Source organism: Juglans microcarpa x Juglans regia, chromosome 5S (assembly GCF_004785595.1).
Source record: "Juglans microcarpa x Juglans regia isolate MS1-56 chromosome 5S, Jm3101_v1.0, whole genome shotgun sequence".
Lineage (NCBI taxonomy): Eukaryota > Viridiplantae > Streptophyta > Magnoliopsida > Fagales > Juglandaceae > Juglans > Juglans microcarpa x Juglans regia.
This window is the reverse complement of record NC_054603.1, coordinates 11,747,232-11,772,075: the sequence shown is the minus strand read 5'-3', so window position 1 is coordinate 11,772,075 and position 24,844 is coordinate 11,747,232. Positions and strand designations below refer to the sequence as shown.

General features: G+C 38.3%; 1 pseudogene; it reads left to right on the top strand.

The window, feature by feature from the left end:
* The window catches only part of LOC121268110, a 75,226-nt pseudogene extending 63,002 nt beyond the window's left edge, over positions 1-12,224 (top strand).
* Positions 12,225-24,844: the final 12,620 nt, after the last annotated feature.

Here is a 24,844-nt window from a genome sequence, read left to right as displayed (position 1 = left end):
TGGTAAGTTTATTCTGTAGGATGTAGGACATGACTTGGAAATAATCTTTATAAGATTTAAGGTTTAGATTTTTGTGGTTTGGATTCTAAAGATGTACTAGAGTTTAGAGTGATGTTGGGTTTACAATATAAGATGATAAGAATGACTATATGTGCTGGTTAAAGATATGGCTAAGAATGGGAAAAACCATGTGTGCAGTATTAGAAAAGTTTAAAGGTTTAATTGTAAATTATTATTTTTTTTTAAATTGAATTTATTTGGTTTTGTTTGATTTTATTTTATTTGAATTGGAATTATATTATTAAGTTTATTTTATTTTGTTCGTTTTGTTCGAAACTGAAAAACGGGTTAAGGATTAAGTTATGGCAGGAAGATGGTAGGATTGAGAACGCTATTGTTATATTTAGTAGAGTAGGCTGGAACTTTTATCGACTTGGTGTGCTTTTATAATATCAAGGTTTGAAAGGAACGGCATGGTCTGGGTGATCTATTCGGGGAGTAAGATATTTGAGGTTTTCGATTTTATGGAGGTATGACACGAGGCTTTAGAATAGAAGATTGTAAGTTCAACAAATTTTAAGGATTGATTTATGGAAATTTCACCAAAAGTTTAAGGTTTTGCAGACTTTAGGAAATGATTTGTTATCATTTAATGTTTTAGATTTTGAAAGCTTCGGGAATCGATTGTTTTATTATTGGATATAAGTTCATCGATCTTACAGATTTCGAAAAATGATTTCGGTATAATTTAAGGTTTTAAAATTACAGATTTGAAGGACTGAATTGAGATAAGATTTAAATTTTTTTAATCCTGCAGGCTTGGTGTGCTAGTTTGATTTATTTTGGATGTGACCATTATTATGGAGTTGATCGAAGTTGAGTTATTGATATATGAATTTTGAAGGGGATTATTTCTTTGAGGATTGAAGGTATTGATCCAGTTTGGATAATAATTGTTATTGGTTCGAGGTTTTAGTGGCAGGTTTTGGGATTAGATCCATATCAGATTTAAGGATAATAGTTGGTGTAAATTCAAGAAGGCATTCTTAGTGATTTGGAGGGAAAAAGTGTAATAATTCATGGTTTTGGGAGATCAAGTTTTTTTCTATCAAAATGTAATAAGAGTTTTCTGGTCATTAGATATGGAGATACCTTGTACTCGATGGTGTTGTTTTTTTTTATGAGGACATAAATTCTATGCATGTGGCGAATTATCAGAGTGCGCAGCAGAAGCGTGGTATTTTGGTTGTAATTAGGAATTCAAATTTTGTGTTGATTTTGACAAATTAGTCGTGACTTGAATATTTTGAGACGATACTTGTAGTTGGAGACTAATCGCTCAGTTGTACCAATTATGTTATTGATGATTAACTTTGGAAGTAACCATTAGGTTACCAAAGGTAGAATACAATGAAGGTTTGGAAGTTATACCGTAGGAGTCAATTGGGGTTAATATAGATTATCGAATAGAGCTATTAATCATTGAGATTCATTGGATGTTGTATTAAGGCTCTTGTGGAAAATGAGATTTTGGTTATGATAGCCACCCTAGGAATACTGGACGTGTTGTGCCACTAGGGGACTAGTACGAGTATGATGGAATTGCCTATGGAAGGTTTAGTGTGTTTTGGGTTGTATCTTCTATCCTGCTCTAGCGTCATGTTTGAGCTTTCACATTTCGAGGACGAAATTTTTTTAAGGGGGGAGGATGTAACACCCCATATTTTAGTGTATTTTTAATTGAAAGATTATTTGTTATTAATTTAAAAATTTATTCTCTTGTTTTAAAATTGTTGGATTTTTAGTGGGTTTATTTTTTATGATTTTGATTTTGTGAAATTTATTTTTGAAGTGCTTTCTTTAAATTAATTATTGTTATGTGTTTACATTTCTTCTCGAATTAAATTAACTTGTTGTTGGGTTTAATTATTTATTTTCATTTTAATCACTGCGTTTGAATTATTTTATTTCACTTGCTGTTTTAAAATCGTTTCCGTTGAATCATTTTTGTGACCCAAGATGTAAGGATTGGACCTCATTTCTTTCCCTACATTTTTCTCTTTCCTCTTTTGCTTTTCTTCCTTTTTCTTTTTCTTCTTTTCTTTCCTTTCTTTTTTTTTTTTTTTTTCTCCTCCCTGGTTTCCCTTCCCGCGCGGACGTCTCTCTCTCTCTCTCTCTCTCTCTCTCTCGCCGTGCAACCGTTCCTCACCCAGCCCACCGCCGTGCGCGACACCGCCCACCCCATTGTGCTCCCCACCAGCCGGCGACCTCACCCCTTCAATTTCAGCCCTCATCCCGCCACCGTTAGCCCTCACGCGCCACACCAAGCCGTGGCACTCCGCGCCGCCGTCGCGCCACCTCCGGCCACCATCTTCTCACCACATCATCCTCGACCTTTTGCCAACCCATTGGACCCAACCCCACCTCCGATCAGTCACCGGTGAAGCACATTCATCAACATTTTCGATTTGGGTATTTTGGTCTTCTACCGCCTATTGCGCCGCCACCCACGGCCAACCACCACCACCATTAGCTTCACCGACATCCCTAAGCCCTACCCTATCAATCTCGGGTCTTCGTTTGCACCCGTTCAAAAGTGAGTTTTTGAGACCCATGGCCACAGTGCATTTGGCACTGTTTTGTTGCTGTGTTGCCGCTTCTAGCACCTCTGTGATCTTTCAAAAATTATATTATAGCATTGTAAGTATTTTTCTCGAAGAACTTTTGAGATTTAAATGTATTTTTGCGCTAATTTATATTTACTGTGAATTTGTTGTTTGTGCCGGACTGAGTCCGAGGAGTAAAGGGGTCGGTTGGATTGGATGATGGAGTTGTTTGTGTGATTGGTTTATGCTATGAAATTTGTTGGCTGTTTCGGATTTAAATATTGGTGTTTTGAGTTTGACGTTGGTCATAGTGGATATTGGTACTTTTTTAGGAACTGGTGATATATTTTGGGATTATGAGGGTTTTAAGTTTTGAGAAATTAAGATAGATTATTTTAGAAGCTTAGGCTTAAATATGGAAATCCGTGATTGATTGAAAACTTACGAAAATTGTGTGATTATTTTTATAGGTGACGATTTATAGTCGACTCGACATTTTTGAGGAAATTTTTGAAAAGCTAAGTTGCACAGGTAAGCGAGGTTCATATACTAGTTTTGCATAAAACAAATAAAATGAGGTTGATTTTGAGAATAAATGTGTTTATTTTTTTTGAAAAGAGATGATCTGAAAACAACCTCAGATGTTTATTCTGCATATGCATAAATTCTACATAAGAGAAAGTGTTTTTCTGTCATGACTGGTGTAGACATGAGCTAGTTTTGTGCACTTTATTTCTGAACTATGTAAAAGATCGAATAAGGAATTCTAAAAGTTTTGTTATGAACAAATGAGAATGTTTTGTTTATGTTTATCTCGAACATGTGAAATGATCTGAAGCTTTTCAGTGTTTTGTTTTGATGTGATGTGTCATCTGAAAACATTGGCATGAAGTTCTGATTCTGTATATGATTGTAATCGGATTTTCGATGAAATCCGTTCTGTTTCTGTTAAGGCCCAGCCACGGGTATAATGGTGGTTTATAACCCTACCACGGGGGTGAAACATGGTATACAGCCCAGCCACGGATATAATGGTGGTTTATAACCCTACCACGGGGGTGAAACATGGAAAATGGCCCAGCCACGGGTATAATGGTGGTTTATAACCCTACCACGGGGGTTAAACATGGTATTGTCCCAATGTGATATTAAACGATGATAAGATTATAATGTTTCAATTTAGGAATGCCAAAGGATTCTCTTTTTGGAATAAGTATATTTTTCTGAAAATTTCGCTCTAATGTTTTTGTACAAGTTTTGTTTCTGCATTCTGAAAGTAAATGTTTTGTTCGGCTTATCAAATGTTATAAATGCTCACGTTTATATGCTAGTATATGCTCTCTGCTTGCTGAGTTGTTGATAACTCACCCCGTTAATCTTCATAATATTTCAGATGACATTGATGGCTCAGCTGAAGATCAGTATTAGAGTCTGTGGAGAAGATTAGCATTGATTTGTTGTTGGGTATCTCATAATATTAGTGTTGGTGTTGGAGGTTAATTATCTTTCTTAAGTTTGCTTCAATGGATTTAGACGGTTTATGGAAACTATGTTAATGTTTTATTATTTCTAGTTGTTATTTGAGACATGAAGAAGAGTTGATTTTATTTGGGTTATTGGATTGAATATTGGATAAATGAGTTTATTTGATTTATTTAATTGAAGTATTTACATTCGATTTGAGGTTTGAAAAATGGATATATTCTTGAATTTGGAAGTACTCTAGCCTTGTTAGAGCTGATTATCAGGTTTTATGAGTTAACTCTCCGGACCCTCGGGGTCGGGGCGTTACAGTTGGTATCAGAGCCAGGTTTGAATTCTGCATACTCTAAACCTTGGAGGTTTAGATTTCTGTGGGATCATAGGATGTGAAGATTTCAGTGTAGGAACTTGAGGAATTTAAGAATGATCATGTGGATATTTAAGTTCGAGATTCTAAAAACCTTATGATTGATTTTAATGGGATTTGAGGATTTAGATCTGGTAAGTTTATTCTGTAGGATGTAGGACATGACTTGGAAATAATCTTTATAAGATTTAAGGTTTAGATTTTTGTGGTTTGGATTCTAAAGATGTACTAGAGTTTAGAGCGATGTTGGGTTTACAATATAAGATGATTGGAATGACTGTATGTGCTGGTTAAAGATATGGCTAAGAATGGGTAAAACCATGTGTGCAGTATTAGAAAAGTTTAAAGGTTTAATTGTAAATTATTATTTTTTATTTAAATTGAATTTATTTGGTTTTGTTTGATTTTATTTTATTTGAATTGGAATTATATTATTAAGTTTATTTTATTTTGTTCGTTTCGTTCGAAGCTGAAAAACGGGTTAAGGATTAAGTTATGGCAGGAAGATGGTAGGATTGAGAACGCTATTGTTATATTTAGCAGAGTAGGCTGGAACTTTTATCGACTTAGTGTGCTTTTATAATATCAAGGTTTGAAAGGAACGGCAAGGTCTGGGTGATCTATTCGGGGAGTAAGATATTTGAGGTTTTCGATTTTATGGAGGTATGACACGAGGCTTTAGAATAGAAGATTGTAAGTTCAACAAATTTTAAGGATAGATTTATGGAAATTTCACCAAAAGTTTAAGGTTTTGGAGACTTTAGGTAATGATTTGTTATCATTTAATGTTTTAGATTTTGAAAGCTTCGGGAATCGATTGTTTTATTATTTGATATAAGTTCATCGATCTTACGGATTTCGGAAATTGATTTCGGTATAATTTAAGGTTTTAAAATTACAGATTTGAAGGACTGAATTGAGATAAGATTTAAATTTTTTTAATTCTGCAGGCTTGGTGTGCTAGTTTGATTTATTTTGGATGTGACCATTATTATGGAGTTGATCGAAGTTGAGTTATTGATATATGAATTTTCAAGGGGATTATTTCTTTGAGGATTGAAGGTATTGATCCAGTTTGGATAATAATTGTTATTAGTTCGAGGTTTTAGTGGCAGGTTTTGGGATTAGATCCATATCAGATTTAAGGATAATAGTTGGTGTAAATTCAAGAAGGCATTCTTAGTGATTTGGAGGGAAAAAGTGTAATAATTCATGGTTTTGGGAGATCAAGTTTTTTTCTATCAAAATGTAATAAGAGTTTTCTGGTCATTAGGTATGGAGCTACCTTGTACTTGATGGAGTTGTTTTTTTTTATGAGGACATAAATTCTATGCATGTGGCGAATTATCAGAGTGCGTAGCAGAAGCGTGGTATTTTGGTTGTAATTAGGAATTCAAATTTTGTGTTGATTTTGAGAAATTAGTCGTGACTTGAATATTTTGAGACGATACTTGTAGTTGGAGACTAATCGCTCAGTTGTACCAATTATGTTACTGATGATTAACTTTGGAAGTAACCATTAGGTTACCAAAGGTGGAATACAATGAAGGTTTGGAAGTTATACCGTAGGAGTCAATTGGGTTTAATATAGATTATCGAATAGAGCTATTAATCATTGAGATTCATTGGATGTTGTATTAAGGCTCTTGTGGAAAATGAGATTTTGGTTATGATAGCCACCCTAGGAATACTGGACGTGTTGTGCCACTAAGGGACTAGTACGAGTATGATGGAATTGCCTATGGAAGGTTTAGTGTGTTTTGGGTTGTATCTTCTATCCTGCTCTAGCGTCATGTTTGAGCTTTCAAATTTCGAGGACGAAATTTTTTTAAGGGGGGAGGATGTAACACCCCATATTTTAGTGTATTTTTAATTGAAAGATTATTTGTTAATAATTTAAAAATTTATTCTCTTGTTTTAAAATTGTTGGATTTTTAGTGGGTTTATTTTTTATGATTTTGATTTTGTGAAATTTATTTTTGAAGTGCTTTCTTTAAATTAATTATTGTTATGTGTTTAAATTTCTTCTCGAATTAAATTAACTTGTTGTTGGGTTTAATTATTTATTTTCATTTTAATCACTGCGTTTGAATTATTTTATTTCACTTGCTGTTTTAAAATCGTTTCCGTTGAATCATTTTTGTGACCCAAGATGTAAGGATTGGACCTCATTTCTTTCCCTACATTTTTCTCTTTCCTCTTTTGCTTTTCTTCCTTTTTCTTTTTCTTCTTTTCTTCCCTTTCTTTTTTTTTTTTCTCCTCCCTTGTTTCCCTTCCCGCGCGGACGTCTCTCTCTCTCTCTCTCTCTCGCCGTGCAACCGTTCCTCACCCAGCCCACCGCCGTGCGTGACACCGCCCACCCCATCGTGCTCCCCACCGGCTGGCGACCTCACCCCTTCAATTCCAGTCCTCCTCGCGCCGCCGTTAGCCTTCACGCACCACACCAAGCCGCGGCACTCCGCGCCGCCGTCGCGCCACCTCCGGCCACCATCTTCTCACCACATCATCCTCGACCTCTTGCCAACCCATTGGACCCAACCCCACCTCCGATCCGTCACCGGTGAAGCACATTCATCAACATTTCCGATTTGGGTATTTTGGTCTTCTACCGCCTATTGCGCCGCCACCCACGGCCAACCACCACCACCATTAGCTTCACCGACATCCCTAAGCCCTACCCTATCAATCTCGGGTCTTCGTTTGCACCCGTTCAAAAGTGAGTTTTTGAGACCCATGGCCACAGTGCATTTGGCACTGTTTTGTTGCTGTGTTGCCGCTTCTAGCACCTCCGTGATCTTTCAAAAATTATATTATAGCATTGTAAGTATTTTTCTGGAAGAACTTTTGAGATTTAAATGTATTTTTGCGCTAATTTATATTTACTGTGAATTTGTTGTTTGTGCTGGACTGAGTCCGAGGAGTAAAGGGGTCGGTTGGATTGGATGATGGAGTTGTTTGTGTGATTGGTTTATGCTATGAAATTTGTTGGCTGTTTCGGATTTAAATATTGGTATTTTGAGTTTGACGTTGGTCATGGTGGATATTGGTGATTTTTTTAGGAAGTGGTGATATATTTTGGGATTATGAGGGTTTTAAGTTTTGAGAAATTAAGATAGATTATTTTAGAAGCTTAGGCTTAAATATGGAAATCCGTGATTGATTGAAAACTTACGGAAATTGTGTGATTATTTTTATAGGTGACGATTTATAGTCGACTCGACATTTTTGAGGAAATTTTTGAAAAGCTAAGTTGCCCAGGTAAGCGAGGTTCATATACTAGTTTTGCATAAAACAAATAAAATGAGGTTGACTTTGAGAATAAATGTGTTTATTTTTTTTGAAAAGAGATGATCTGAAAACAACCTCAGATGTTTATTCTGCATATGCATAAATTCTACATAAGAGAAAGTGTTTTTCTGTCATGACTGGTGTAGACATGAACTAGTTTTGTGCACTTTATTTCTAAACTATGTAAAAGAGCGAATAAGGAATTCTAAAAGTTTTGTTATGAACAAATGAGAATGTTTTGTTTATGTTTATCTCGAACATGTGAAATGATCTGAAGCTTTTCAGTGTTTTGTTTTGATGTGATGTGTCATCTGAAAACATTGGCATGAAGTTCTAATTCTGTATATGATTGTAATCGGATTTTCGATGAAATCCGTTCTGTTTCTGTTAAGGCCCAGCCACGGGTATAATGGTGGTTTATAACCCTACCACGGGGGTGAAACATGGTATACGGCCCAGCCACGGGTATAATGGTGGTTTATAACCCTTCCACGGGGGTAAAACATGGAAAATGGCCCAGCCACGGGTATAATGGTGGTTTATAACCCTACCACGGGGGTTAAACATGGTATTGTCCCGATGTGATATTAAACGATGATAAGATTATAATGTTTCAGTTTAGAAATGCCAACGGATTCTCTTTTTGGAATAAGTATATTTTTCTGAAAAATTTCGCTCTAATGTTTTTGTACAAGTTTTGTTTCTGCATTCTGAAAGTAAATGTTTTGTTCGGCTTATCAAATGTTATAAATGCTCACGTTTACATGCTAGTATATGCTCTCTGCTTGCTGAGTTGTTGATAACTCACCCCGTTAATCTTCATAATATTTCAGATGACATCGATGGGTCAGCTGAAGATCAGTATTAGTGTCTGTGGAGAAGATTAGCATTGATTTGTTGTTGGGTATCTCATAATATTAGTGTTGGTGTTGGAGGTTAATTATCTTTCTTAAGTTTGCTTCAATGGATTTAGACGGTTTATGGAAACTATGTTAATGTTTTATTATTTCTAGTTGTTATTTGAGACATGAAGAAGAGTTGATTTTATTTGGGTTATTGGATTGAATATTGGATAAATGAGTTTATTTGATTTATTTAATTGAAGTATTTACGTTCGATTTGAGGTTTGAAAAATGGATATATTCTTGAATTTGGAAGTACTCTAGCCTTGTTAGAGCTGATTATCAGGTTTTATGAGTTAACTCTCCGGACCCTCGGGGTTGGGGCGTTACAAAATATATAGAAATGAAATATCATTCCACTCATTTATAAGATACAATATTATCACTGGCCTCACCTTTTTCATTCCTTTCGCAGATTTGAAAGGATTAGATTTGCAAACAGGTTTTTTCACTTATAGGCAAATCAAAGCTGCCACTAACAACTTTGATGCTTCAAACATGATTGGGGAGGGTGGTTTTGGATCTGTATACAAGGTATTCGAAAACGTAATTCTTCATGCATTTAGGTTTTTTATAAAATTCTCTTATCTGTCCATGATACAGAGCTAAAGACATCTCTCAGTACATAATCACATACATACCTAAATATGCATATCTTTTTTTCTTTTGAAATGCAGGGTATACTATTAGATGGTACTATAATTGCAGTTAAGAAACTTTCTTCAAAATGAAGTCAAGGAAATCGTGAGTTTGTGAATGAAATTGGCATGATATCTACTTTACAGCACCCGAATGTTGTTAGATTGTATGGAGGTTGTGCTGAAGGAAATCAACTCTTCTTGGTATATGAATACATGGAATATAATAGCCTGGCTCGTCCTTTGTTTGGTATGCTTAATATTTTTATATAGTATTTTATGTCGAATAAGGATAGCAACCTAACAATGCGGATGGTTTTATGTTAAGAATCAAGTTGACATGAACTCCCCCATTCGACTTTCTACAAAAAATGCAGGTCCAGAGAGATCCCAATTAAAATTGGACTGGCCTACACGGCAAAAAATATGAGTCGGCATTGCAAGAGGCTTGGCTTTCTTGCATGAGGAATCAACACTGAGAATTGTTCACTGAGACATTAAAACTACAAATGTGCTATTGGATTCGAATCTTAACCCAAAGATTTCTGACTTTGGTTTGGCGAAGCTTGATGAAGAGGAAAAAACCCATATCAGCACCCGAGTTGCTGGAACCATGTATGCTTTATCTTTTCTTCTATCCTTCAATTTGGAGTGTATTTTTATTCTATTTTCTTTCCTATTTTTCCTCCCAAGTGATTAACTAGGAGTTAATTAGGAACAAATGTTGATCTCCAAGCATTTAAAGGTTCTGCATTTTAGAGATGTTCCTATTATATATGGAAGTGCTATAGAAACTCTAGGACTCTGTATTTGGTAAGTTTAATGTATTAGTTGTCTATATTTGCAACACAAGTTTGCCTGCAGAGAAATTGATAGCTATAGGAATTGTCAATCGGTATTCATGATTAATTGTGAGTAGTCTTGTCATAAAACATATTCAAATTAACAATCTTCTAAGTTTCTTTTATGCTTGAAGAGTACTATAGAGAGAGAAGAGAGAGAGAGAGAGAGAGATACACCATCTGATTTCCTACGTTGTGGTCGTTACCAGTTAAAAATATTCCAATAATCTTCTCTAGTGGAGCTGATGGTGACCAGAAATTCTAGAGATTTAACAATGTGATACCCCATATTGAATGATTAGTGATAAGGGTAGGTGGTGTATGAGACTACACATTACTTGAGAAGGAGAAATTCTTTCTCTTTATAATATTTCAATGGAACTCTAATTATATTATTGACTAGCCTTTTAGAGTATAGGCTATGTGGCTTAGGCCTTCCGTTGGTGCGTTACAGTATCCAAGCCTTTCTCAATCGGAAATGACTTGAGTTATGCCACCTACGACGGAAAACCTCGACGAGGACGTTGGGAATGTAAGTGGGAGAGATTGTGATACCCCATTTTGAATGACAAGTGATAGTGTAGGTGGTGTTTGAGATCCCACATTACTTGAGAATGAAAAGTTTTTGCTCTTTATAATAGTTCCAATAGAGCTCCAATAGTTATCACCATTCCACCAACAACAAAGTTTTGTATCTTTCATATAAAGAATATTTCACTCTATTGTCGTTGCCTTATTGTTTGCATAATTGTGTGCTAAATAGAAAAGAAACAATATGATTTCTTAACTACATTTCTGAAGATGTTGGGTTTTGTTCAATATGGTAGATTAGACCTAATTCATATATATCCTGAAATATTAATCATAATAATGCAATCTTTGTCACGCAGAGGATACATGGCACCAGAATATGCATTATGGGGTATTTTAACATATAAAGCAGATGTCTACAGTTTTGGGGTTGTCGCATTGGAAATTGTTGTAGGGAAGAGCAACATGAAATTTCAACCAAATGAAAGTTATGTATGTCTTCTTGATTGGGTAAGATTGATCAGTAGTCATTCCATGTACCAAAACTGGTCATCTTGATGATGATCTATTGGTTGAACACAAACTAAACAAGATTGAAACAATATGTTGTGTACGATTAGCTACTTCATAATTTTCGTCTATTGATTTGCTAAGATTTCATGTGTGCATATTTCGGGCTCTTGTTCTACAACAAAAGGGTAATCTAGTGGAGATGGTGGATCCAAAGTTAGGCTCTGAGTTTAAAATGGAGGAAGCAATTAGAATGATCAAAGTAGCTTTACTATGTACAAATCCATCTCCAGCTCTTAGACCCACAATGTCTGCAGTAGTAAGCATGCTCAAAGGCCAAACAACTGTTGATGACGTTATTATGGATCCAAGCTTATATGGAGACGAATACAAGTTTAGAGCTTTAAGAGAGCAGCTCGTTCAAGGCCAGCAAGAATCGATGGGTTCAATTGGAGTTGAGAGTCGTATTCGTTCATCAAATGCAACATTGACCGGAACTTCTTCTACATCAACCCAGAATCTTTATGATCCAAGTAACCGTGATAGTAATGGTAGCAAAATATTTTCTCCTTCATGCAAAATGCTTTATGTAACAAATTACCAACTAATGCAGGTAGATCCGGGTATGACAATATTGAGTTGGCAAACTCTTCATTGATAGCATTGGACTACCTCCAGAAAACTGATCAGTGCAAATATGGCAAGAAAATGTGAAGATTTCTCATATTGGGGCAATATTGGGAACGCGTTAGTATTTGGCCATAACTTTAATTACGAGTATCAAAATCGCACATATGACTCCAATATGAAAAGTTTCTTTCGGCGTGCATCGTGGTTACCAACTACGCTTGGTGGTTCCCATTTTGACCGTTAATAAGTCGTTTTTCCCTTTGAATCTTCGATTTAAGTTATTTTTTTCCTTTTATGGTAATGCTTTACTATCACTTTTAGAAATGACTCTTACTTTGGTTTGGGCCAGATATTTTACAAGATACTTATTTTATTATGTATTTTCCTTTTATGCATTAATTGGGAATCTTTCTCTCTATTTTGCATCATTTCTCAATCTTAATCCCTAATTTTTGTGGATTAACTAGTCTGTGAATAATTCTCATTTTGCTCAACGTTAATTGGCATCAGAGCTTTAGCATTTTATGGGGTGATTAATCATCAGTTTTCATGGCTGAGGGTGGAGATTGTAGTCGACATGGGTTGGTTCTGAATGAAGAAATCCCTCACCGCGATCATAATGTACAGAATGTGTTGATCTTGACTCTAATTTTGAGAACCCGTATCACAATTGTGTTCTGTTTCGGGAGTACCATAGTATGGATAAGCATTATGGAGACCTAGGCTTTAAAGTTAATCCACATAATTTGCTGGTACAATGTAGGCTAAGGGCTTCCTCGAAAAGTTAATCCACCATAATTTGACCCCTCAACTAACAATAGTTTAATTTCGGCCCCAAAATTTACCAAAATCCATAAACTACATATATATTCCATGAAAACTTGATTTATATCCTCCTAAATAACATTTTCATATAACAAACTCAAAATAAAAAGCTAAATCCAAGAATTTGAGTATTATCATACACTAATTGTGATTAAAGCCTCATGCCGCACTTGTGAAACTCAAACATGTTCACACTCTTGATTCATACACTATATGTCCATCTTTGTAAAACGAGAATAACCCACACAAATTGTAAACACCAAATATCAAGACCATATACTCAAAAGCATTCTTTATTTTTGTTGTGCATTCAATGCATAAACCAACAACGTAACCTAGAGTTATAAACATAAACATGTCCAAAAATCCGTCCTTCAAATTATTGAGTCCAAATAACCATATGAAAATCGAAATGTGCATTGAAATAAACCATCTACACAATCAATCACCAAACTGAAACATGTACCAATTCTATGTTGTATTATAGGTTCTAATATTATGGATCTCATAAAAAACCATTTAACCAAGTGATGTACTCCATTTCATGCTTAAATAGATCTCGACTCCTCATGCAACCCAATAAAAATCCAATCTTCAAACAACATCAAAGCTCTAACGACCTATACCAACCATACATAAGTCAATCGAAATATATACCCACATTTAGCCTTTCATTAATTTCTACCATCTTAGATATTAACCAAAATCACATGTACACTTACCAAACTCATTTTAGAGACTCAAACCAAAATTATAGTCATCAATAGCTTCATTTCAAGCTCACCATTAACACATTTGTTTTTTGGAAAGAGGATGGTACCTCCAGTCTTTATTGATAAGCCCTCACTTTTAGCAGAGGAATATTGTGGTTACAAAATATTCCAAAGAAATAAACTTATTACTCATCAACCACAAACAATAAACATAAAAAATAACCAACACCCAAAAAACTTATATTAACAAAGACGCAAATAAGGAAATGCCAGTTTATCAATACGAACCAAACCTGTCAAATACCCGAATCACACCTCCTGCACCCAAACTACCAGGATTTCCAACACTGCTTCTGTCAATATTCAACTTGAAACGTCCAGCTAGTAATTTCGACCATGTAACTACACGAGCTTGTCGCTTTTCAACTGAAGAAATGAGTAGATTTAAATCTTTGAGTCTAACTTCATCAGCAAATGTGACGCCCCGACTCCCACGTACAAAAACAAGGGAATCGTGACGTCAGGATGGTGACAACACGGTCACGCATCCCAACGAGATGTGCTCGAGTGTGTGCAACATGCAAATGTGCACAATAAAAGTCGCAGCGGATAATATAAATAAGTCAACTAAGTACCAGAAATTTAAATACAAATATTCAACACAATTTATCTTTAAAAAATTATACAGTCATCCCAAATATAATACAAAAGGTAAATACAATAATTGATAAAAACATAACTCACTAAACAGGAGCAATTCCAGATCACTCCACCAACGGAGCCAAGTTAAGGCTCGTCATCATCATCTGCATCAAAATCTGCGATACCATAAAATGGTACCACAGGTAAGTATAAACCAAACAACTCTCGGGATAAAAATACATTAATGTAACCAACAATATGACAAAATACATTTAGCCATAAAATACCATTTTTCCCAGAAAAATGATTATTTTCAACACACGCCAAAAATCACATTTGGCCCAAAATATCCGTAAAACATTTTCCCATAAAATGATTCACACAAACAACCCATTTATCGGACACTGTAGGCGGGAATCGCAGGCGGGACTCTACCACCATCCCTGCTTACCACCATCCCTACCGCGTGCACCGTAGGCGGGAATCACAGGCGGGACACAACCACCATCCCTGCTTACCACCATCCCTATCGCGTGCACCGTAGGCGGGAATCGCAGGCGGGACTCTACCACCATCCCTACAGTTCCTTTACATACAATAAATACTTAACAGAGCACTGTAGGCGGGAATCACAGGCGGGACTCTACCACCGTCCCTGCTTACCACCATCCCTACCACGTGCACCGTATGCGGGAATCGCAGGCGGGACACAACCACCATCCCTGCTTACCACCATCCCTACAGTTCTCTTTTCTTTTTACTCACATGAAAATCCAATTTTCAATAAACACATGAACATGTATGCAATCATGCGAAAACCCAGTTTTCTTTACAAACATGATCATGCGTGCAATATGCGATGTACATGAACAAGCCATAACCAACAACCAACAACCACAATTCACAATGCAAACAAACACACAACTCCGTCCACAATCCATCCGACCCCCGAAACTCCTCGGACTCAGTCCGGTAAAACAAACCAATTCACAGATAATATGCGTTAGTGCAAAAATATATTTAAATCACGAAAGTTCTTTAAGGAAAATACTTACAGTGCAATATAACAATTTCCGAAGGATCACGAAGTTGAAAAAATGCGACGTTTGAGAAACACCACAGTGTAAAATACACTGTGGCCGTAGGTCACAAATACCAACTTTCAAACGGAGGCAAACGAAGACCCAAGATTAATAGGGTAGGGCCTAGGGAGGTCGGTGAAGCCAATGGTGGTGGTAGTTTGCCGTGAGTGGCGGCGAAATAGGCGGTAGAAGACCAAAATGCCCAAATCAGAAATGTAGATGGTGGAGCTTCACCGGTGACGGATCGGAGATGGGGTTGGTTCCAATGGGTTACCAAGAGGTCGGGGATGAAGTGGTAGGAAGATGAAGTGGTAGGAAGATGGTGGCCGGAGGTGGCGCGACGGAGGCGCTAGAACGAAAGGTGGCCGAGGCTTTGAAGGGCTACTGGTGGTTAACGGCGGCGCGAATGGAGGTGAGGTTGGTGGGGTGAGGTCGCCGGCGGCAGGGGAACACAATGGGGTGGGCGGTGAAGGCCACCGCTGGCTCACGGCGGCGCTGGAGTGAAAGTGGCCCGCGGCTTCGTGGGGTGCGTGTGGGCTACCGGCGGCGAGGTAGGGGCTGGGATTTGGGGGGTGAGGTCGCCGGAGGGAGGGGGAGCTGGTCGGCCGGGCGGTGTCGCGCACGGCGGCGCGACGGCGGCGGGCTGGGTGAAGGTGACGGACGGAAGAGAGAGGGAGAGAGCTGGTTCGCGCGCACGAGGGAGGGGAAAAATAAAGAAGAAAAAAGAAAAGAAAGAAAATAAAAGGAAGGAAAGAAAAATGGAGGGAAAAGAAATGAGGTCCAATCCTCATAACTTGGGTCACAAAAATGATCCAACGGAGATGATTTTAAAACCACAAGTTAAATAAAATAATTTAAACGTAATGGTAAAGTCAAATTGAAATAATTAAATCCCACAGTAATTAATTTAAATATTAAAAGCAATTTAAATGCATAACAATAAATAAACATTTGGAAAGCACATAAAAATAATCTTCACCAAATTAAAATCATAGAAATAAACTTACTAAAAATCCAACCAATTTTAAAATAAGAGGATAAATTTTTGAACAATCAAAAATAATCATTCAGTAAAAATACACTAAAATACGGGGTGTTACAGCAAACAAAAGTCTTTTATATGTTGATGCAGTTTGCCTAGTCACATCGGAACGGACCAGCACCCTTCATTAGCAGAAAATAGTTTTCCTTCCATCCTCCCCTTACATCTACGATGCCACAATCTTCGAGTAATAATACAAGGAAGAATTCCCAATATACTACCAGCTTGCGAAGAGCGGGATGCTAGCCTAGAAAACAACAAAACCATATCAGACCATGCTCTGTTAGGATCATAAGGAACTCCCAAAATAGTAGAAAATCTTTTCCAAACCATCGACGCAATATCACCCACTGCAAGAACATGATTCAAATCTTCAAAACCCCGTCTCTCACTACAATCACATTTAAAAGGAATAGGACTTCCCACCCTTCTCAACCTCTCGTCAACACTCAAACAATTATTCAACGCTTTCCACATAAGAATAGAGATCTTTTTAGGCAAGGATGCATGCAAAACCCAAGGGGACAAACTCACCTCTGGAGCAAGTACACGAATACAATCCCATACACTCTTCGTTGAAAAATGCCCATCATTGTTTTTAGTCCATACTAAAATATCCTGACCTGATTTATGGGATCCCAGATAATGGCAAATTTCATCTGCCCTCTCAATACCCACCAACCTCTCTACCTCATCAACATCTCAGCGATTTGATACCCTCAATTCACACAACTTCAACTTCGGTTCCTCAATCACATGGAGCTCATCCACAAGGGGTCTCCTTTCCATCAAATTATCAAACCAAAAAGACAACTTCCCTTCTCGAACCTTCCATTTGAATGCTCTAAAACAGATGGAATACAATTAATCACCATCTGCCAAAACCATGTACCCTTCCTTGAATCAATCAAGGACACATGATTATCACCAATATATTTCACACGAAAGAACCGACTCCATAAATCATCACCTGTCAAAAGCTTCCAAGCAAATTTTATAGGAAGGGAAGCTTGAACATCTTCAAAATTCGGAAGGCCAATGCCACCTTCCTCAATTGGTTTGCACATTTTCCTCCATGAAAACCATTTCTTTTTTCCTTTCCCATCCTTCTCACCCCATAAAAATGTACTTAATAACCGATTAATAATTTTCAAAACTGATTTAGGAAGTTGAAGAATAGAGAGGAGATGAATGGGCAAACTTTCTAGAACATACTTCAGTTAAAACCAGTTTACCCATAGCATATAAACATTTCATTTTCCATCCCCCAATCTTATCACTCACTTGAGAAATGAGAGGATCCAAATGTCTCTAAGACAACTTACCAGACACAATAGAACCCCCAAGATATGTAAAAGGGAAACAACTTTCTGCAAACCTAGTGAGTCGGAGGAGTTCTCTTTTCCGCCCAAGAGTAAATTGCTTGGCAAAATAAACAGCCTTTTTATCCTTGTTTATACGTTGACCAGTCCAATGCTCATAAATCTCAAGCACTTTCATCAATTCTTTAACATAATTTTTACTTCCATTAGCAAAGATGACAACATCACCAGCATAAAGAAGATACGAAATAAGGGGCGTACCTCTTGGATGAGAGAAATTACCAATCTTTCCACACATGAAATATTTCTTTAATAACCGAAATAGGACTTCTTCCATAATAATAAAAAGATAAGGCGAGAAGGAATCCCCCTGCTTCAACTCTCCACCACCCTGGAAAAAACCACGTTATCTCTCATACATCATAATAGAATACCAAGGAGAAGAAATACAATTTCTGATCAACCCACACACTGAGTCAGAGAACCCAATCACTGCCAAAACATGCAATAGAAAATCTCATTCGACCCTATTATAGGCCTTAGCCATATCAATTTTAAAAATAACATTCTCACTCGTGGCCTTTTTGTTAATAAAATGAACCATTTCCTACGTTAAATTGATATTATAAAAAATTCTCCTTCCGGGCATAAAAGCACTACGCTCAGTATAAATCATAGAGGGTAGCAAATGAGCAAGCCAATTAACTAAAACCTTAGTACAAATTTTATAAAAAGCTAAACATAGGCTTATGGGCCTAAATTTCTCAAAACCTATCGGTTGAGGAACCTTAGGAATAAGCACCACAAAAGAAGTCATGTAAAACCTCGGAAGAGGAACACCACGGGAAAAATCCCTTACCGCTTCCACCACCTCCTAATGAACAATCTCCCAACATGTACGATAAAACGTGGACCCAAAGCCATCCAGTCCTAGACTACTCTCAATAGGGATGCTAAAATCTGCTTGTTTAACTTATTCTACCGTAGGTAATGAACAAAGACGAGAGTTTAAAACTACTCCATTTTGAAGCTTCATCTTCAAAACTTGAGACTGCTTTCTCCTTTTAAGCAAAGTATGAAAATAACAAGAATTTTGATTTCCTTGCTTCAGCCAGCAAACCTTAACACATAGAGCCAATCGAGACTCTTCTCTTTTTTCCCAAGTATGGAGCTCAAGCTTCAAAGCAATTAAATCCTCATCAATATCCTCTTCATAGCGCTCCTGCAAACGAGACGCTAACTCTTCTATCCAAATCTCCAACTCGTGAATATGTTGGCTCCGTCCAACCAATAACTAATTTTTTCCAACCTTTGAGAACCAGCTTAAGATGTTTCAGTTTAAACGCAACCTTCGTGAGTCCATTACCAAACACCTCTTGATACCATGAGTCCTTTATGCATCGACTAAAATCTGGATGATCCACTCACATTTGTTGAAATCGGAAAGGAGACAGACCAGAAAATGTAACATTGTGAGACAAAGATATAACCATTGGTGCATGATCAGATGTAGAACGACGTAAATAACGCATTGAGGAATCCGAGAAATAATTCAAAATATTCTTATCCATCAACGAGTGATCCAACCAGGATCAACTACAAGCAAATCCATGTTTTCCATTACACCAAGAAAAACTCTTGCCCAGGAACTTCATTTCTATCAAGCCACAACTATGAATCCAGGTATTAAAGTCTTCCATAGCTACCATAGATTGAGGCCTCCTACCTCTTCTTACAGTATCATTAGCAATAATACTAAAATCCCCCATGATTAGCCAAGGGATATTAGAAATCCTGTCCCTCTCCAAATCTGTCCAATGTAGTCGTCTCTGCTCATAACTACATTTTGCATAAACAAAAGATACCTAGCACTTGACCAAACCAGAAAAAAAATGACAGTAATGTGTTGATTACTCACAGTCTGAACACTAACTCTTACCTCTTGCATCCACAAAATCCAAATCTTGCCTTCCAATACCTCATTTGAAATACAAAAATCATAATTGAGACTCTGTTCAAGAACTTCCATAGAATCATTAGTAGAAAACGACTCAGCAATAGCAAATACTTTTGGCTTATGTTGCCTAACAAGTTTCTTTAATCTGCCTCTAGAAGTACCATCCCCCTAACATTCCAATACAAAATTGGACTAATCAAAAATTTAACTTGGATGGCCGGGTAACAACCCGTTTAGTACTGCGCCCCTTCAAAATCAAGTCTTCATCTCTTTTCTTCATTTTATTCGAAACTTTTGAATCGGACAAAACATCCTTACCCAAGTGAAAGGATTCAACCTCTCTATCACTATCTGACAAACTGGCCAATTGTTCTTCTACTACAGTGTAAATAGACTCTTCTTTGTTTCTTTGTCCCCACTGGACTCCCCAGGATCCCTCTCCGAAAAAATCAGAACCCCGCCTGAACTCTCCACTACATTTGCATTTAGTTCACATGTCTTCCCTACAATGGTTGAAACTGGTGGCAAATTACTTCCATTAACAGTACCATCCTCTGTATCAACCAGTTGAGTATCCAAGGACTTATCGAAAACAACCCCACCTTCCAAATTATTCAATTCCGCCCCTTCCAGCACAACGATCACTTCCTTAACCCTTATCTGATCTAAAGAGTTGTAATCTTTCAGAACCACCACATCATCAACCTTCCCCTCCTCTTCCTCGGAATCAGACTGGCCAGTATTTGCCATAGGCTTCTACACCACTTTATATTCCTGTCTCACGATCTGCTTCTCCTTATCCTTCCAAATTTTCCCTTTCCTGCATGTCTTAACGTTATGCCCTTGTTTTTTGCAATGAATACAAAACGCTAGGAGGGTTTCATAGAGAACCTCCTAAAAACGTCTTGAAGGACTAAAAGGTGCACCGATCCAGAAATACATTAGAGGCGTCTGCGCTGCATCCAACTCCAGACACACCCTCGTACCATCTGTTCACGTTGCACATCTCATAGAATTATCGCTTCGGACAAATCTAACAATAGGAGCCGTGAGGATACATAGGATAAAAGGCTGGTAAAAGTTTGGAGCCAATCCTGGTGGAAATACCCAAACTGGAACAACTGAGGGTTCCTCATCTTCATCAAAATCTAGAGTCCAGTGAAATAGCTTATAAGAAACACCATCTATATCACAGGCCTCTCTTGAATAAGCTTTATTGAAATCCTCATTCGTCGTAAGACGAACAAATACATTACGGTGCTTTGTCATGAACCGGTGGCTGGAATTGGGACAAGAAGCGAAGAACCCTAGAGTAGAGAAACTGATGGGCGTCGAACTGGAAGTGAGAAGTGGAAGTTGAAGTGTTAAGTGTTAAGTGCATAACTCGGAACGACGACGTAAGAAGAAAGGGAAACGGTGCATAACGAGGTCTTGAAGGCAGAGTCGGTGTGCGTGCGTTTTGAAATCGTGAATGGGTGCGTGCGTTTTGAATTAAGCATGGGTTGCGTGCGTTTTGGGTGGAATCTGAGTAGTGTGCGTGCATTTTGAATTAAGCAGGGGGCGTGCGTTTTATGTTATATTGTCAGCGTTTAATAACTGTTAAACGCACCGTTTGAGTTGGAAGACTTCAAACGGTGTGTTGGGGCAATACTGGGAGTAAAAACCTGGGCATCACAGAGTAAAGGGATATTGAGTCTGTCATTTTGAATATCATAGTCAGTAAGGTTAGTTTATCATTCTGAGAGTTAGTTACAAGTGAGAGAAAATGTAAGCATAAAGGGGAATGTGAGTGGAGAGGAACGGCATTGAAGAATCTTATTGTAAGGGAATTTTATTGTAAGGAGGTTGGGAGCCCTCGAAGCACTCCCGTAGCAATACAAACGCTCATAGTCTTTTTATCAAACATCTTTTGTGCACTCTGCTCTTTCCTTTGCAGCAACCATCTTCAGCATAGTCATATTCCTCCATTACATACCCTCATCTTCCAGGTTCCTAACAAGTGGTACAGCAGCCAACCGATCCTACCAAGCTTCATACAAACAGCCCCAACAGCAAACCCAAACACCCAGAAAATTCATCCAAACAGCCACCAAAATAAAACCCAAACACCCAGAAAATTCATCCAAACAGCCACAGATCCAAGCCTTCTACTCAGACCATACCATAGACTAACATGGCAGAAAACACTCGGTCAAAACAACAACAGCAGCAACAGGTTGATGCCCTACAAGTTCAGATGGACCAAACTAAACAGGAGCTCCATGAAGTTAAGACAGATGTTCAAGAGATTAAAGACATGCTAAGAGCCCATTTCACCCAACAAAACAACCCCCCACCGCCCCCACCTCCACCCCCACACAATCCATTCCAACTGGAATTTGACAACACAGACCCAAGAAGATTTAACCCCAGGGGTGTCAAGTTGGAATTTCCTCATTTTCAAGGAGCTAACCCAGCAGCTTGGCTCTTTAAAGCCAACCACTACTTTGATTTCCACCAAACTCCACTACCTCACCGTTTGTTGATGGCCTCTTACCACATGGAAGGCGAGGCTCTTGTTTGGTTCCAAGAACCTGAAAATGGTGGATTATTCCGAGATTGGGAGATGTTTTCCAGGGCGTTACTCCTTCACTTTGGTCCCACGGCGTATGACGATCCAATGGAGGCTCTGACGAGGTTGAAACAGTCTGGCACTGTAGTTGCTTACATGAGCCAGTTTGAGGCTTTGGCGAATCGTGTGAGAGGTCTTTTCGACTCTCACAAGCTGAGTTGCTTCCTCAGCGGCTTGAAAGACGAGGTTCGCATTCCAACCCGTATTTTAAACCCTGTACATTTACATGCAGCATATGGGTTAGCAAAAATGCAAGAGGAGTATTATTGCAGCACAAAAAAATTTACTAAATCTACGGGGGACAAACCAAATACTATGGGGGGTAGTAACTCCTTCCAAAGCTCTTACTCGGGTGAGGCGTATCACAAATGGAAAAATCCTACGGGGGGTACTAAACCTGTTTAATCAACTCAAATGGATGAAAAACGTCGCAAAGGCTTGTGCTACCATTGCGATGAGAAGTGGAACCCGTTCCATAAATGTAAGAGTCCAAAAATCTATTTGTTACAAGGTAGTGAGGATGAGGGTGATGAGCAGGAGGAGCTGCAGGGTGATGAAAATGTGGAAAAAACTCAACCCGAAACACTGTCCAGCAGCAACGAACAACCCGAAATTTCCTTGGCAGCCATTGCTGGAACCCCCACATCAAAAACCATGCGTGTAGTTGGAAGTATTTTCGGCGAACAAGTGATTATATTGTTGGACTCAGGCAATTCACACAATTTTATTGACACGGCTGTGGCGTCGAGATTAAAATTACCAGTGGATTACTCAGTTAATTTGAGGGTGCGAGTAGCCAATGGGCAAGGACTGAGCAGTGAAGGAATCTGCCGATCAGCCCCTTTAAAGGTCCAAGGTAACTTGCTAAACCCACCTCTTCATTTATTGGACCTTGCGGGCTGTGACATTGTGTTGGGTATCCAATGGTTGGAAACATTGGGCACTATCTCTTGGAATTTTTAAATCTCTTATGAATTTTGTTTTGGATGGAAAACCTATAGAATTCAAGGGATTAAAGTTAAATTCATCGGTAGTGGAGGATGGGGATAAGTTGCTTAAGGCGACTATGACTACCGGAAAGGGCATTTTATTGCAAATCATGTGTGAGGAGGTAACAAATGAAAAATGTGAAGATGTGAACGGGCAAATTTCTGATCTGTTGGACGAGTTTGAAGGGGTATTTAATGAACCCCAAGGGCTGCCACCACCCCGTAGCCATGACCACCATATAATCCTCAAAGAAGGCACTCAACCAATTGCCAATAGACCCTACTAGTATCCATATTACCAGAAAACTGAGATTGAGAAGATTGTGACTGAATTGTTGATGTCAGGGGTGGTTAGGCCTAGTTCTAGTCCATTTTCATCTCCTGTTTTGCTGGTTCGTAAGGCCGATGGTAGTTGGTGGCTTTACGTGGACTATAGGGCACTCAATAAGGAAACAATAAAAGCCAAGTTTCCGATTCCAATTATAGACGAGCTGCTGGATGAACTCTTTGGGTCAGTGATCTTTTCTAAACTCGATTTAAGATCGGGCTATCATCAAGTGAGAGTCGTGCCTAGTGACATTCCCAAAACAGCATTCCGTACTCATGAGGGCCATTATGAATTTTTGGTAATGCCATTGGTCTTACTAACGCACTGGCCACATTCCAAGGGCTCATGAATGATGTTTGTAAACCTTTTTTGAGAAAATTTGCGCTTGTATTCTTTGATGACATTATAGTATACAGCAAATCTATGGGGGAACATGTGGATCACCTAAGAGAGGTTTTAAACACATTGAAATAGCACTGCCTGTTTGCAAAAAATCTAAGTGTCAGTTTGCGGTTAATGAAGTAGACTATTTGGGACACATTATTAATGATAAGGGAATGATGGCTGATCCTTCTAAGATTGTTTCAATGATAGAGTGGCCCGAGCCTAAGAATGTGAAGGCCTTACGAGGATTCCTTGGACTCACCGGTTATTACCGTAAATTTATCCGAAATTATGGTCTCATCGCTGCACCGCTTACTTCCTTACTCAGAAAAAACAGTTTCTCTTGGAACCCGGAAGCCTGCGAGGCTTTTACAGCCTTAAAACAGGCCATGTCTCAACCACCGGTCCTTAAACTTCCTGATTTCAGCAAGCCATTTGTAATTGAGTGTGATGCAAGCGGAAAAGGGATAGGGGCAGTGTTAATGCAGCTAGGGCAGCCCATCTATTTCTTAAGTCAGGCCCTTAAGGGCAAGGCCTTGCTACTTTCGACATACGAGAAGGAATTATTGGCTCTTGTGACAGCAGTACAAAAGTGGAGACCCTACCTCCTTAGGCAGCCTTTTATCATAAAAACTGACCAACAAGCCCTTAGGTTTTTGCTAGAACAACGCGTGGGGACTGAGAAGCAACAGAAATGGATTACAAAGCTAATGGGTTATGATTTTTCCATTGAATACAAAAAGGGTAAGGAAAACAAGGTGGCGGATGCCCTTTCAAGAAGAGAGGGGGGAGACCAAGAATCGGTTTGCTCAGCTATGATTTCGTTTCCTACGCCTCTTTGGATTGAGGAGTTGAAGAAAAGCTACCTAGATTCTACGGAGTTAGTGGAGTTACTTAAAAATCTGCATCAAAATCAGAACATTCCTCAAGGGTTTTCTGTGCAACAAGGGCTAATTATTAGGAAAGGAAGGGTGGTTTTGAACCCAGATTCTGATTTGAAGTTAAAAGTTATGCAGTACATTCATAATAACTCCCAAGCAGGTCACTCATGGCATTTAAAAACATATCACAGAGCCAAACGAGATTTTTATTGGAAAGGAATGAAGAGGGACATCAAATAGTTGGTGAGAGAATGTGAAACCTGTCAAGCTGT